Source organism: Schistocerca serialis, chromosome 11 (assembly GCF_023864345.2).
Source record: "Schistocerca serialis cubense isolate TAMUIC-IGC-003099 chromosome 11, iqSchSeri2.2, whole genome shotgun sequence".
In the NCBI taxonomy this organism is placed as follows: domain Eukaryota; kingdom Metazoa; phylum Arthropoda; class Insecta; order Orthoptera; family Acrididae; genus Schistocerca; species Schistocerca serialis.
The window spans coordinates 119600012-119616721 of NC_064648.1; the positions used below are offsets into that span (position 1 = coordinate 119600012).

The window sequence follows — 16710 nt, forward strand, 5'->3', positions numbered from 1 at the left end:
GTGGCTCAGTTGGTAGAGCACTTGCCCGCGAAAGGCAAAGGTCCCGAGTTCGAGTCTCGGTCCGGCACACAGTTTTAATCTGCCAGGAAGTTTCAGTATGTTTGGTTAGTTAGTTAGGTAGTCAGATGTTGTGTTTGATAATTAAAAGTTGTGTGGCCTCATGTCCACGAAACAAACAAAACTTAACCGAACCTGCGGAAAAAATTATTTGGGTCAACAATTGTAAAACTCTAATTCCTCTGTCTCAAACTCCACCCTACCGGGAAAGAGGGAGAGTTTTAGTTTTAGCGAATCAATCTTTACGAAGTAAATAAGAATTTTTTATTTATCCGTAACCATTTTCCACGCAAAAATGAAAACATGGAATTTCGTGAATTACAGCGCCACCTACCAAGAATCAAAACAAATGTTTAAGACAAAGTGTACGTAGTTTTTTATGTAGATTCTGATTCTGCAATAAAAAATGGTGGTTCCGCTTTGAAATTTTAAAGTTTCCTCCCGCCGCACCCGCAGGGGGCCTGGTGTGGCGGACCAGCAGATGTACCCCTCGAAAATAATCAACATCGGATTCTACACATTTTTTTTTCGAGCGAAGTTTATTTTTCGAGTTATTCTGGTTTGTCAACGTAAAATTTACACCCTGTATAGAGAACAACACGCTCCTATCACACATCCCTGGGGCACACCTGACGATACCTTTGTCTCGATGACAACATACTGGGTTCTATTCTATAACAAGTCTTCGTGTCACGTACCTGCGAACGTATTGCATATTGGTCATCCTGCGGGATATATGTCTTATTTTTGAATGGAACATCTCGATGGTCCCTTTGTGGTGGATGTTCGGATTTCATTTGCCTGCCCCCTTAGTTCATTCTATACTGTTACAAGGTTTTAGATCTAGAAACGCATATTCCGTGGCATATTGAAAGTAGTTTCTAACTGAAGAGAAGAGAACCACTTGTATGAATATCAAGAGCTCAGATGGCAACCCAGTTCTAAGCAAAGAAGGGAAGGCAGAAAGGTGGAAGGAGTATATAGAGGGTTTATACAAGGGTGATGTACTTGAGGACAATATTATGGAAATGGAAGAGGATGTAGATGAAGACGAAATGGGAGATAAGATACTGCGTGAAGAGTTTGACAGAGCACTGAAAGACCTGAGTCGAAACAAGGCCCCAGGAATAGACAACATTCCATTAGAACTACTGACGGCCTTGGGAGAGCCAGTCCTGACAAAACTCTACCATCTGGTGAGCAAGATGTATGAAACAGGCGAAATACCCACAGACTTCAAGAATAATATAATAATTCCAATCCCAAAGAAAGCAGGTGTTGACAGATGTGAAAATTACCGAACTATCAGTTTAATAAGTCACAGCTGCAAAATACTAACTCGAATTCTTTACAGACGAATGGAAAAACTAGTAAAAGCGGACCTCGGGGAAGATCAGTTTGGATTCCGTAGAAATGTTGGAACACGTGAGGCAATACTAACCTTACGACTTATCTTAGAAGAAAGATTAAGAAAAGGCAAACCTACGTTTCTAGCATTTGTAGACTTAGAGAAAGCTTTTGACAATGTTGAATGGAATACACTCTTTCAAATTCTGAAGGTGGCAGGGGTAAAATACAGGGAGCGAAAGGCTATTTAAAATTTGTACAGAAACCACATGGCAGTTATAAGAGTCGAGGGACATGAAAGGGAAGCAGTGGTTGGGAAAGGAGTGAGACAGTGTTGTAGCCTGTCCCCGATGTTATTCAATCTGTATATTGAGCAAGCAGTAAAGGAAACAAAAGAAAAATTCGAAGTAGGTATTAAAATTCATGGAGAAGAAGTAAAAACTTTGAGGTTCGCCGATGACATTGTAATTCTGTCAGAGACAGCAAAGGACTTGGAAGAGCAGTTGAACGGAATGAACAGTGTCTTGAAAGGAGGATATAAGATGAACATCAACAAAAGCAAAACGAGGATAATGGAATGTAGTCAAATTAAATCGGGTGATGCTGAGGGGATTAGATTAGGAAATGAGGCATTTAAAGTAGTAAAGGAGTTTTGCTATTTAGGGAGTAAAATAACTGATGATGGTCGAAGTAGAGAGGATATAAAATGTAGACTGGCAATGCCAAGCAAATCGTTTCTGAAGAAGAGAAATTTGTTAACATCGAGTATAGATTTAAGTGTCAGGAAGTCGTTTCTGAAAGTATTTGTATGGAGTGTAGCCATGTATGGAAGTGAAACATGGACGATAACTAGTTTGGACAAGAAGAGAATAGAAGCTTTCGAAATGTGGTGCTACAGAAGAATGCTGAAGATAAGGTGGGTAGATCACGTAACTAATGAGGAGGTATTGAATAGGATTGGGGAGAAGAGAAGTTTGTGGCACAACTTGACTAGAAGAAAGGATCGGTTGGTAGGACATTTTCTGAGGCATCAAGGGATCACCAATTTAGTATTGGAGGGCAGCGTGGAGGGTAAAAATCGTAGAGGGAGACCAAGAGATGAATACACTAAGCAGATTCATAAGGATGCAGGTTGCAGTAGGTACTGGGAGATGAAGAAGCTTGCACAGGACAGAGTAGCATGGAGAGCTGCATCAAACCAGTCTCAGGACTGAAGACCACAACAACATATCTAACTGGAACCCAGTCCAGGCCAAATGCGTTCATTATGCACGCCGAAGACCGCTAACTTCTCGAGTAAAACAATGTGTGATTACGTTTTTGTCACAGAGCACAAAGTATTTCCAGACTTACCTTCAGCGAAGCACAGCTGTGGCTAGAGCTGTAGTGGACACTGGACGTACTCCCCGTTATCGTCCCAGTGGACCACGCCGTCGAAGTTACGCGAGCAGCACCTGAGGAGAATGGAGATCAGAGATTAAAGAGCCGTATGCAGTGGGATCGCTATTCACTAGTCATTAGCTCCACTACTGGACGTTAAATTGCTGCACCAAGAAGAAATGCAGGTGATAAACGGGTATTCATTGGATAAATATATTATACTAGAACTGACATGTCTTTACATTTTCACGCAGTTTGGGTGCATAGAACCCAGAACAACCACCTATGGCCGTAATAACGGCCTCGATACGCCTGGGCATTGAGTCAAACAGAGCTCGGATGGCGTGTAGAGGTACAGCTACCCATGCAGCTTCAACACTATACCACAGTTCATTAGTGACTGGCGTATTTGTGACGAGCCAGTTGCTCGGCCACCATTGACCTGACGTTTTCAGTCGGCGAGAGATCTGGAGAATGTGCTGGCCAGGGCAGCAGTCGAACATTTTCTGTATCCAGAAAGGCCCGTACAGGACCTGCAACATGCGGTCGTGCATTATCCTGCTGAAATGTATGGTTTCGCAGGGATCGAATGAAGGGTAAAGCCACGGGTCTTAACACATCTGAAATGTAAGGTCCACTGTTTAAAGTGCCGTCAATGCGAACAAGAGGTGACCGAGACGTGCAACCAATGGCACCCCATATACCATCACGCCGGGTGATACGCCAGTATGGCGATGACGAATACACGCTCCCAATGTGCGTTCACCGCGTTGTCGCTAAACACGGATGTGACCATCATGGTGTTGTAAACAGAACCTGGATTCATCCGAGAAAATGACGTTTTGCCATTCGTGCTCCCAGGTTCGTCGTCGAGTACACCATCGCAGGCGCTCCTGTCTGTGTTGCAGCGTCAAGGGTAACCGCAGCCGTGGTCTCTCAGCTGATAGTCCGTGCTGCTGCAAACGTCGTCGAACTGTTCGTGCAGATGGTTGTTGTCTTGCAAACGTCCCCATCTGTTGACTCGGGAATCGAGACGTGGCTGCACGATCCGTTACAGCCGTGCGGATAAGATGCCTGTCATCTCGACTGCTAGTGATACGAGGCCGTTGGGATCCAGCACGGCGTTCCGTATTACCCCCCTGAACCCACCGATTCCGTATTCTGCTAACAGTCATTGGATCTCGGCCAACGCGAGCAGCAATGTCGCGATACGATAAAACGCAGCGGCGGTAGGCTACAATCCGACCTTTACCATAGTCGACTTCGTGACGGTACGCATTTCTCCTCATTACACGAGGCATCACAACAACGTTTCACCAGGCAACGCCGGTCAACTGCTGTTTGTGCATGAGAAATCGGTTGGGAATTTCCCTCATGTCAGCACGTTGTAGGTGTCGCCACCGGCGCCAACCTTGTGCGAATGCTCTGAAAAGCTTGTCATTTGCCTATCACAGCATCTTCTTCCTGTCGGTTAAATTTCGCGTCTGTAGCACATCATCTTCGTGGTGCAGCAATTTTAATGGCCAGTGGTGTATTTCTACCAAGAAGATGAACGAAATGTCAAGTGCCCAACTCGAAGGAATTCAGTTGTTTTAGGAAAACAGGAAGAAATGGTCACGATGACCTAAAGTCGTCTTCCACGGGTATGTAAAGACTTTGTGTGTGGCAAGTAGAAACGCCTGCAGAGTGGATCAGTGTTGTTCGCGTTTATTGTTCTTATCAGACCTGTTAGGGTATATAAGGGGCGTGAATAGCGGCAGCTTAATGCGTAATGTGGAATTGTGACGTAATTCGTATCCCGTTAGTAGCAGCTTTTTTTACATTTCCACCAGTTCCATACTTATCAGCAAATGAAAATCGAAATTAACAAATATCTAATGATAAGTTTTTAATAAAAATGACGGAGGAGGAGGAGAGGGTTAGAGTTTAGCGTCCCGTCGACAACAGGGTCATTAGAGACGTAACAGTAGTTCTAGGTAGGGAAGAATGGAGAAAGAAATTGGCCGTGCGCATTCAAAGGAACCATCCAAGTATTTGCCTTAAGGGGTTCAGGGAAATCGTGGAAAACATAAATCAGGATGGCCTGACGCGGGTTTTAACCGTCGTCTTCCCGAATGCGAGTCCAGTGTGCTAACCACAGCGCCACCTCGCTCAATTTACCGTTTTAAGCACTTTCATTTTCTCGAAGAATAGGTACGGAGCTGCTGAGATTTCGGCCAGCACCCTTCTCACGTCATGTCTGGCAGGTGTAACGGCGCCGGATGACAAAACCTCGCTCGACCACCACTTCTTACGTATGCCGTTCTTGACATACGTCACTGAATGATTCGGGGGAGGGTACCAAACGGAGAGGTCATCGGCCCCATCGGGTTATGGAAGCGTGGGGAAGGTGTGTGTGTGTGTGTGTGTGTGTGTGAGAGAGAGAGAGAGAGAGAGAGAGAGAGAGAGGAGAGAGAGAGAGAGAATTCCTAAGCGACCGCCGGCCGAAGTGGCCGAGCCGTTCTGGGCGCTTCAGTCCGGAACCGCGCGACCGCTACGGTCGCAGGTTCGAATCCTGCCTCGGGCATGGATGTGTGTGATGTCCTTAGGTTAGTTAGGTTTAAGTAGTTGTAAGTTCTAGGGGACTGATGACCATAGATGTTAAGTCCCATAGTGCTCAGAGCCATTTGAACCATTTGAACGTTCCAATTTAAGATGTTCGTAACTGTAACTTTATTTAGTTCAACTGACACCCTTTAGGTTTATATGATTTACCGTATAACCGAAATTTTACGTGATTTTTTAAATTTAGTACTCATGTGGATGTCTTCACATTTTTCAATATTTAGGGTCTTTCGCACTTTTCGCACCATGTCTGTCTGACTTTGCAATTGGTGTGATGACTTTACTTGGCGGAAAATGACAGCATGATCTACAAAAAAATCTAAGAGGTCTCCTAAGTAGTTTATATATAAAGGTTAGGAACAGCAGAGGGCCTGAAATCATTTCTGTTTTACTCCGTGATTTTCCGTCGGGTACTACGAACTGAGACCTTTCTGACAAGAAACCACAAATCCAGTCGCATAACTGACAAGGGAAGGCCACGACAGTAGGATCACAGATTTACTTAGAACTTGGTACACGTTTAGTAGGCCATTAAAACAACATAATGTGCAAATAACAAGGTGCAGGTAGTCTGGTAATTCGTAGAAAATCACAAGATAAGTTTTACGCGTCTATTACGTAACTGATGTATCAGTGCAAAGGTGCGTACGGCAAGAAGTCATTGTGGTAAGACGGTCGTTGACCAGGCGCCGGTTCGAATCCCGCCAACAGTGATTTTCTTAATCTACGCATTTTTCGTCACTGCTCACAATATTTAATTTGTATGACGATCGACAGGTAATACAATGGGAAGAAACCCTCATGCCTTTCATGAAGATGTAGTGAATTTCATATATTCAGTTCATATATTCATATATTTAATTTCATATATTCAGTACTTCATATATTCAATTTCAGTAACAATTCTTAATTAAATTTTCAAGGACGAAGGACAGGTTTGGAAAGCCCAAGTTACACTTCGATACATAATGATGCGAATGACGTTAATCACAACCAGTAATATAGTACACTATGTGATCAAAAGAATCCGGACACCTGGCTGAAAATAACTTACAAGTTCGTGGCGCCCTCCATCGGTAATGCTCTAATTCAGTATGGTGTTGGCCCACCCTTAGCCTTGATGACAGCTTCCACTCTCGCAGGCATACGTTCAGTCAGGTGCTGGAAGGTTTCTTGAGGAATGGCAGCCCATTCTTCACGGAGTGCTGTACTGAGGAGAGGTATCGATGCCGGTCGGTGAGGCCTGGTACGAAGTCTGCGTTCATAAACATCCCAAAGGTGTTCTATAGGATTCAGGTCAGGACTCTGTGCAGGCCAGTCCATTACAGGGATGTTATTGTCGTGTAACCACTCCGCCACAGGCCGTGCATTATGAACAGGTGCTCCATCGTGTTGAAAGATGCACTCGCCATCCCTTAATTGCTCTTCAATAGTGGGCAGCCGGAAGGTGCGTAAAACATCAATGTAGACCTGTGTTGTGATAGTACCACGCAAAACAACAAGGGGTGCTAGCCCCCTCCACGAAAAAACACGACCACACCATAACACCACCGCCTCCGAATTTTACTGTTGGCACTACACACGCTGGCGGATGACGTTCACCGGGCATTCGCCACACCCACAGCCTGCCCATCGGATCGCCACATTGTGTACCGTGATTCGTCACTCCACACAACGTTTTTCCACTGTTCAATCGTCCAGTGTTTACGCTGCTTACACCAAGCGAGGCGTCGTTTGGCGTTTACCGGCGTGCTGTGTGGCTAATTAGCAGCCGCTCGACCGTGAAATTCAAGTTTTCTCACCTCCCGCCTGACTGTCACAGTACTTGCAATGGATCATGATGCAGTTTGGAATTCCTGTGTGATGGTCTGGATAGACGTCTGCCTATTACACATTACGACCCTCTTCAAGTGTCGTCGGTCTCTGTTAGTCAGCAGACGACGTCGGCCTGTACGCTTTTGTGCTGTACGTGTCCCTTCACGTTTCCACTTCACTATCACATCGGAAACAGCGGACCTAGGGACGTTTAGGAGTGTGGCAATCTCCGGTACATACTTATGACACAAGTGACACCCAATCACGTGGCCACGTTCGAAGTACGTGAGTTCCGCGCCACATTCTGCCCTTTGACGATGTCAGAACCAATTACAAAGTGACACACACACACACACACACACACACACACACACACACACACGACATATGTATGGTGCGAAAAGTGAGAACTGACCCTAAAGTATGAAAAATGTGAATACTGAAGTTGCTGATATGGAGTACCTGGCAGTAGGTGGGAGCACAGTGCACCTAATATGAAAAACGTATGTTTTTGGGAGTGTCGAGATACTTTTGATCACATAGCTAAGTCACAATGTCCCAGACCGCAAGAGTAATGTACAATTACTCATCAGATGTGCTCTCGACATCACATCCTTCAGCATGCATTTGACATACAGACATGAGAAACATAAACTGAAACTTTCGATCAAATACAAATGCTTTTTTTTTTCATTATATTATCTCTCAAATGTCATATAAATTACATAATATCCGCAGTGATGAAAAAAATAGATCAACAATTGAGTTTGAGCGGGAGTCGAACCGTCGTGGACATACGTTCTACGAAGCTCGAACGCTATTTATTTGACCAACGTGAATTCCAACGTCCGGCACCGACGAAAAGCTACATAAGGAACATAATAGAGGAGTAAAACTTCTCGCGGTTTTCTTGGAATTGACAGAGTAGTGCACCTTACTGCTTGCACATTGCATTGCTTTAATGGTGCACTAAAGGTGTACAAAGTTTGAAGCGAGTTTGTGATCCCAAAGTCGCCGTCTCCCCTACTGAGACGGTACTCCACAAGTACGCATTTCATTAAGAGTCGCTCGTGAGGCAAAATGTCAAAAGCATTCTGGAAATCTAGACATACCGAATCGATTTGAAATCCCTTGTCGATATCACCGATTACTTCGTGGGAACATTCTTAACAGCGTTCAGAGATAATTGCGTCGTAGTGGTTTAGGAAACTCATCCCTAGGCACTGAAGTTCAGACGTCCAGCAAGGAGAAAGTCGCAAACACGGTGATCTCCTTGTGAGGGTGGAACTCGGCGCGATAACACATGGGAGCGGCGTGGAGCGTTTGTGGTTTGTTGGGAAGCCCTATAAAAATTATACTAAACCTATACCAATGTGAAGTGCAAATAAAGTACAAAGATGAGTGTATTTTTGTCGATAACAACCGTAGCTAATACGACAGATGAAGACAAAACCTACAACCCCTTCAAAGGAATTTTTCTTGTTAAAATGTAATAAAATATTATTTTAGTATCAAGGAATAACTATAAAATTTAAAGACGTTCTTTGTATCCATGGAAATCCTATCTCATTAATGTTAAAAATATTTGGTTCAAACATCTGTACTACTTTCGTCTCTGTCGTTGAAAATTGAAGGCTCAAAATGGTTCAAATGGATTTGAGCACTATGGGACTCAACTACTGAGGTCATAAGTCCCCTAGAACTTAGAACTACTTAAACCTAACTAACCTAAGGACAATACTCACATCCATGCCCGAGGCAGGATTCGAACCTGCGACCGTAGCGGTCGCGCGGTTCCAGACTGTAGCGCCAGAACCGCTCGGCCACTAGCGGCCGGCAAAAGTGAAGGCGCTTCCCTGTTTTGGCGCACAGTCTTTGATGTACGTACTTTCTGTTACAATACAGAGGGGTCCAAAAAATGTATCCACTGTTTAAAAGCCCATAACTTGCAAACTAATTGATGGACATGTCTCATTTTTGGCGAAAGTGTAGCTTAAAGTCCAACTTAAAGATATCACTGCAGGTGTTCGAAATTGTCACCATTAACATCCACACACAAACGATGCCGGCGAACTGCAGCACGAACTACTGACTGCAACGTGTTCAGTTGAATATTTGCACACAAATGTACGATGGATTCTCGAAGTTCATCCAATGTGCGTGGCTTTTGTCGATAAACGACGTCCTTTAGTGTTCCCCACAGGTAAAAGTCCAGAGGAGTAAGGTCTGGGGAACGTGGTGTATACTCCACAGCATCTCTACGGCCTATCCATCTTCCTGGTAGACTTTCGTCGAGATACGCCCTAACACGATTTTGGTAGTGGGCTGGGGCACCATCTTGTTGCAAGTAAACTCTTCCGTCTCCACACAAGTCTCGGATGGCAGGTAAAATGGATGTCTGAAGCTTCTGATGGTTGGTTCGTTGTTTTGGGGAAGGAGACCAGACAGCGAGGTCATCGGTCTCATCGGATTAGGGAAGGACGGGGAAGGAAGTCGGCCGTGCCCTTTGAAAGGAACCATCCCGGCATTTGCCTGGAGTGATTTAGGGAAATCACGGAAAACCTAAATCAGGATGGCCGGACGCGGGATTGAACCGTCGTGCTCCCGAATGCGAGTCCAGTGTCTAACCACTGCGCCACCTCGCTCGGTCTGAAGCTTCTGAAGGTACACCTCACCGGTGAAGAATGGCCCAATCCAGCTCCGGTAAGACAACCCACACCTCACATTTACTCCTGGCAAATTCACGGCTTTGTCTACATGGACGTTCGGATTTTCGGCGGCCCAGTAGATGCAATTGCGGCGATTTACTGTACCATTGAGTTTGAACTGTGCCTCATCAGAGCACACAATCATCTCTGCAAACTCTTCAACGTTTCACACCATGTTAGTAAACCACTTCGCAGTACTTCATTCTACGATCTGAGTCGTCCTCGTTCATTGCGTGTAGCAATCGTTTGATACTGATTTCACCATTTCCGTTGAACCTCATTAATGTTTTCATACTTAAAATACCACTTCAAATGGTTCAAATGACTCTGAGCACTATGCGACTTAATTTCTGAAGTCATCAGTCCCCTAGAACTCAGAACTACTTAAACCTAACTAACCTAAGACATCACACACATCCATGCCCGAGGCAGGATTCGAACCTGCGACCGGAGCGGTCGCTCGGCTCCAGACTGTAGCGCCTAGAACCGCACGGCCACTCCGGCCAATACCACTTCAAAACTGACTTCCTTTCATCGAATGTAAGCCTTGCGCCAGATATGTTTACTCGAGTAACTAGCTGCAACTAAGAACAAAACACTATCTGGCGACTGCCATCTGACAAAACAAAACAACCCAATACAACGCTTGTATGGCGATTGCCGGAACTACAAACTATTACACTACCAAAGATGAGACAACTCCGTCAATTAGTTTGCCAGTTATGGACTTTTAAACAGTGGATACAATTTTTGGACCCCTCTGTATATGGTACACAGCGCTAATGCGCTGCTTCCTCGACTCGGGTAGGCGCGCCGGCCCCAGATCGAATCCGCTTGGCGGATTAACGACGAGGGTTGGTGTGCTGGCCAGCTTGGATGTGGTTTTTAGCCGGTTTTCCACATCCCACTAGGTGAATACCGGGCTGGTCCCCACGTCCCACGACTCACAGATATCTGAACACGTTTGCACTCTTTCATGGCTTACAAACTATATTTAGACAGATGAGGTAGACTAATTCCGTCCTGGACGGGGGTGGCGGGTGGCGGAAAGAAGTGCAACCGCCCAGCCCTTAACATTAACCTTGCCAAATCCGATTCTAACAATGCTCACCATGCGAAACGCAGGATCACGGCACAAGCGAAAGAAAGTGATTTTCTACTGTTCTTATTCAAAACCTCTCCCTCTTTGTAGACATATGTAAATAAATATAATTATTTAAAGTGAGCTATCTAGAAGATTTCGCATCTGTCTCTCGTTTGTCGTAATCATAGACCACAGACAACACAGACTGCGCGTGATGTCATTACACTGAAACCTACATCTGAGTCACGTGACTCGGGGCTGGACGCCGAGTTCCTGTTATTAGACCCTGTGTGGGGCGAAGTTGGCTCAGGTTTCCTCATTTATAGCTGAAACAAAGCATTAATTTTAACAAGAAGGTAATTTGCCTTGCTGCCATTATACATGTAGTAGTGCAGTTAATCTGATTTCTCCGAAATTCCTAACATTAATGCGATGGTTATCGTTTTTACGTGCGGCCAGGTGAAACTTACTGACAGTTCTGTTTACAGACAACAGAATTACAGTTCTTCAGTGAAAACATCCCGAGAGAAGTCTTGTTTTGACCCTACGCGCTTCACAAAAGGGATGAAAATCTCAATTGTGAAAGGGGACTGTTTCAAAATACTTGCAGAGAGACTTCCATGAGTTAAAAGTTAGGATGCAAAACTTTATGAATGGCTAAGATTTTAAGACGACATATTGTTAATATCTAGCTCACCAAACAAGTATAATCAACGTTTCGTAATATATTACACTTCCGAGCTTGATATCGTTTCGGTATCTGTACTGGACTGAGAAAAAGTCAGAAAATATATGCGCTTATTTTGGGTAAATACCTGACGTTATGCAGATAAACGAATTTCCTTTCTTACAAAGGCATATAACATTTCACACACATTCTTGTGGAATCTTTAGAAAACAAATGCTGCGTGAGAATGATTGTATTGTCTTCCATTCCTGCGGAAGTGGCGAACTACTAGAATTCACAGTGCCAAAAAACAGTATTCACTAAGAAACAATTACTCTGTCGCTTGTTAACAAGAACTGACAATACGTTTCAACGTGACCACATGAGAAAACGATAACCATTGCTTTAGTATCAGGAATTTTGGAGAAACTACGTTAACTGCACTAGTACGTGTGTAACAGTAGTACTACAGTTCGTTGAATCGTTGAATGCATGCTTGTCCTTAGCTATAAATGGAAAAAATTGTAACTGTCAGCTCCACTTAACACAGCGCGTAATGACAGGAACTCGGCTTTCTGCCCCAGTCACGTGACTTAGATCTTGGTTTCAAGCCTCACGCCGTGGATAGGGACATGCGCAGTCTGTGTTATATACGGTCATTGCTACACTACTGGCCATTAAAATTGCTACACCACGAAGATGACGTGCTACAGACGCGAAATTTAACCGACAGGAAGAAGATGCTGTGATATGCAAATGATTAGCTTTTCAGAGCATTCACGCAAGGTTGGCGCCGGTGGAGACACCTACAACGTGCTGACATGAGGAAAGTTTCCAACCGATTCCTCATACACAAACAGCAGTTGACCGCCGTTGCCTGCTGAAACGTTGTTGTGATGCCTCGTGTAAGAGGAGAAATGCGTACCATCACGTTTCCGACTTTGATAAAGGTCGGATTGTAGCCTATCGCGATTGCGGTTTATCGCATTGCGACATTGCTGCTCGCGTCGGTCGAGATCCAATGACTGTTAGCAGAACATGCAAGGGGTTGGTCAAGGAGGGTAACACGGATCGCCGTGCTGGATCCCAACGGCCTCGTATCACCAACAGTCGAGATGACAGGCATCTTATCCGCACGGCTGTAACGGATCGTGCAGCCACGTCTCGATCCCTGAGATGGGGACGTTTGCAAGACAACAACCATCTGCACGAACAGTTCGACGACGTTTGCAGCAGCACGGACTATCAGCTGAGAGACCACGGCTGCGGTTACCCTTGACGCTGCATCACAGACAGGAGCGCCTGCGATGGTGTACTCGACGACGAACCTGGGAGCACGAATGGCAAAACGTAATTTTCTCGGATGAATCCAGGTTCTGTTTACAACATCATGATGGTCACATCCGTGTTTAGCGACATCGCGGTGAATGCACATTGGAAGCGTGTATTCGTCATCGCCATACTGGCGTATCACCCGGCGTGATGGTATGGGGTGCCATCGGTTACACGTCTCCGTCACCTCTTGTTCGCATTGACGGCACTTTGAACAGTCGACGTTACATTTCAGATGTATTAGGACCCGTGGCTCTACCCTTCATTCGATCCCTTCGAAACTCTACATTTCAGGAGGATAATGCACGACCGCATGTAGCAGGTCCTGTACGGGCCTTTCTGGATACACAAAATGTTCGACTGCTGCCCTGGCCAGCACATTCTCCACATCTCTCACCAACTGAAAACGTCTGGTCAATGGTGGCCGAGCAACTGGCTCGTCAGATTTACGCCAGTCACTACTCTTGATGAACTGTGGTATCGTGTTGAAGCTGCACGGGCAGCTGTACCTGTACACGTCATCCGAGCTCTGACTCAATGCCCAGGCGTATCAAGGCCTTATTACGGCCAGAGGTGCTTATTCTGGGCACTGATTTCTCAGGATCTATGCAACCAAACTGCGTGAAAATGTAATCACATGTCAGTTGTAGTATAATATATCTGTCCAATGAATACCCGTTTATCTTCTGCATTTCTTCTTGGTGCTGCAATTTTAATGGCCATTAGTTTATATACGGTCTAAGCGCGGTCTATGGTATATATGGTCTATGGTCGTAACGGAGCACAGGCGGCCATTACATGGAATTTAATTAAAATATTAAATATTGGGCTTCACCCTCAAATTAACATAATAAATACTTTGGATACTGGTAACAGTTTTCAAGTGTTAATATTTGTAATGTTAATTTTATCAGAATATTCACGAAATTGCACAGATAAATTTAACTGCAGTAGGTGACAAGGTTGAGGTTTGCTTCACGATATCTCTGAGTTTTCGATTAAATTTATACGCTACATAGATGGTTATATCGCCTCTCTCTTCGCAACAATTAATTTATCGGGAAATAATAGGAGTAATTTCACGCTGTTCCATAAAAACACGGGAGAACTGCCGGATGCCAGTAACGTCCTGCCACGATATTTCGGCGCAGAGTCTTGTGGCCATCTTCAGATGAGTGCCACTGTAGTAGTTGTACTCCTACTACAGTAGTACTACTACAGAGGCACTTACCTGAAGATGGCCACAAGACTTTGCGCCGAAATATCGTGGCAGGACGTTACTGACATCCGGCAGTTCTCCCGTGTTTTTATGGAACAATCAGTACGTCGGGAAAGCTTTAAACATCAATTTCACGCTACTTCTGATTTCCTTGAGCTAGCCGCGAGTTTGGATAGTGAAATTTAACTATTGCAAGCAAAACTGTACCTGTTTTTACTAATACAAGGTGTTTCAAAAGAATATACGTATTACAAAGCATTACTTTGTCCAAACTATCGATCGCTGCACCTCGCCTCCGGTATTGGAGAAACAAATACACAGTCTCGCTACGGTCGCAGGTTCGAATCCTGCCTCGGGCATGGATGTGTGTGATGTCCTTAGGTTAGTTAGGTTTAAGTAGGTCTAAGTTCTAGGCGACTGATGACCTCCGATGTTAAGTCCCATAGCGCTCAGAGCCATTTGAACCATTTTTTGCAACTGCCTACAACAACAATTTGGCGTGTTTTGAGACGTCGGTTGGTTATGAAGCCGTACAGGTTACAGCTGTTACAAGCTCTGCGTTCTGATGACAAACGCAAACGTTTGGCATTTTGTAACGAGATTCTTGATGCTATTGACAATGATAACACTTTCGCTCAAGGCATCGTGTTCAGTGATGAAGCGACTTTCCATGTTAGTGGTCAGGTAAACAAACACAGTTCGAATGTACAGAACCCACATGCAACCATGTACGAGGTTCGCCCAAAGTCAATGCGTTTTGTGCAATGTCCCGACCATCTGTTTACGGCCCATTCTTCTTCGTTGGAAACGCGGTTAACGGTCAGCAGTAACTTGCTTTGTCGCAAAACTGGTCGTTTCCAAGGCTGCACGAAGACAACTTCAGTTTTCAATAAGACGGGGCACCCCCCCCCCCCCCCCTCACCGGAGTCGCCAAGTGCGTGAATATCTGAATGAAAGTCTACCGAACGGTTGGATTGGTCGCCAAGGAGCTGGCGACTTAGCATGTCTCGGCTGGGCTCCACGGTCACCGGATTTGACACCCCCTCACTTCTTGCTGTGGGGTTTCGTTAAAGACAACGTCTATGTACCACCACTCCCCCAGAACCTGGAAGAGTTTAAGAACCGGATCCGTACTGCCATAACATCAGTGACGAAGGATATGTTTGCCATTTTCCTTGACTTCCGGAAGGCATTCGATACAGTTCCGCACTGTCGCCTGATAAAGTAAGAGCCTACGGAATATCAGAACAGCTGTGTGGATGGATTGAAGAGTTTTCAGCAAACAGAACACAACATGTTGTTCTCAATGGAGAGACGTCTACAGACGTTAAAGTAACCTCTGACATGCCACAGGGGACTGTTATGGGACCATTGCTTTTCACAATATATATAAATGACCTAGTAGATAGTGTCGGAAGTTCCGTGCGGCTTTTTGCGGATGATGGTGTAGTATCCAGAGAAGTTGCAGCATTAGAAAATTGTAGCGAAATGCAGGAAGATGTGCAGCGGATAGGCACTTGGTGCAGGGAGTGGCAACTGAACCTTAACATAGACAAATGTAATGTATTGCGAATACATAGAAAGAAGGATCCTTTATTGTATGATTATATGACAGCGGAACAAACACTGGTAGCAGTTACTTCTGTAAAATATCTGGGAGTTCGCGTGGGGAACAATTTGAAGTGGAATGAGGATATAAAATTAATTGTTGGTAAGGCGGGTGCCAGGTTGAGATTCATTGGGAGAGTCCTTGGAAAATGTAGTCCATCAACAAAGGAGGTGGCTTACAAAACACTCGTTCGACCTATACTTGAGTATTGCTCATCACTGTGGGATCCGTACCAGATCGGATTGACAGAGGAGATAGTGAAGATCCGAAGAAGAGCGGCGCGTTTCGTCACAGGGTTATTTGGTAAGCGTGATAGCGTTACGGAGATGTTTAGCAAACTGAAGTGGCAGACTCTGCAAGAGAGGCGCTCTGCATCGCGGTGTAGCTTGCTCGCCAGGTTTCGAGAGGGTGCGTTTCTGGATGAGGTATCGAATATATTGCTTCCCCCTACTTATACCTCCCGAGGAGATCACGAATGTAAAATTAGAGAGATTCGAGCGCGCACGGAGGCTTTCCGGCAGTCGTTCTTCCCGCGAACCGTACGCGACTGGAACAGGAAAGGGAGGTAATGACAGTGGCACGTAAAGTGCCCTCCACCACACGCCGTTGGGTGGCTTGCGGAGTATAAATGTAGATGTAGATGTATGGGAGGAATTTGAGTATCGATGTGATATTGTTCGTGTCGCTGATGGAGGGCATATTGAACATCTGTAAACTTGAGGGGTTCGTAAATACGTGTGGCCGGCCTTTGTCGACGAGCGGTTCTAGGCGCTTCAGTCCGGAACCGCGCTGCTGCTACCGTCGCAGGTTCGAATCCTGCCTCGGGCATAGATGTGTGTGATGTCCTTAAGTTAGTTAGGTTTAAGTAGTTCTAAGTCTACAGGGCTG

At 45.1% G+C, this 16710-nt stretch overlaps 1 long non-coding RNA gene across 1 annotated transcript in view; it reads right to left on the reverse strand.

Moving 5' to 3' along the window:
• LOC126427330 (uncharacterized) overlaps nucleotides 1-16710 on the reverse strand; it is a 335716-nt gene that overhangs the window by 182722 nt on the left and 136284 nt on the right. Inside the window, exon 2 of the long non-coding RNA XR_007576634.1 lies at nucleotides 2758-2858. This is a non-coding gene — a long non-coding RNA (uncharacterized LOC126427330). The remainder of the gene's footprint in view (nucleotides 1-2757; nucleotides 2859-16710) is intronic.